The sequence below is a fragment of the Ranitomeya variabilis genome, chromosome 6, assembly GCF_051348905.1.
Source record: "Ranitomeya variabilis isolate aRanVar5 chromosome 6, aRanVar5.hap1, whole genome shotgun sequence".
NCBI lineage: Eukaryota > Metazoa > Chordata > Amphibia > Anura > Dendrobatidae > Ranitomeya > Ranitomeya variabilis.
The window spans coordinates 33,550,946-33,551,203 of NC_135237.1; positions in this window are offsets into that span (position 1 = coordinate 33,550,946).

Sequence of the window (258 nt, forward strand, 5' to 3'; positions counted from 1 at the left end):
GCAAGGTGAGCTCAGGGCTGGCATCCAACGTTGCAGGAAAGGATACGGGAGAAATGCTCCACGTACTTGCCTGTTGATGATTCGGGGGAGATCGGAACCTAGAAAGGATCCGTCGCCCCCATTCGCTCCGTTAAGGGAAAAAATAGAACAAAAAATAAAAAATTAAGTGCCTCCTACAGACACTAAGCAAGAACTGGTTCACTTGGAGCCAGCATGAGGGTGTATACAACGAATGAAATTTCGGTTGGGGGGGGGGGG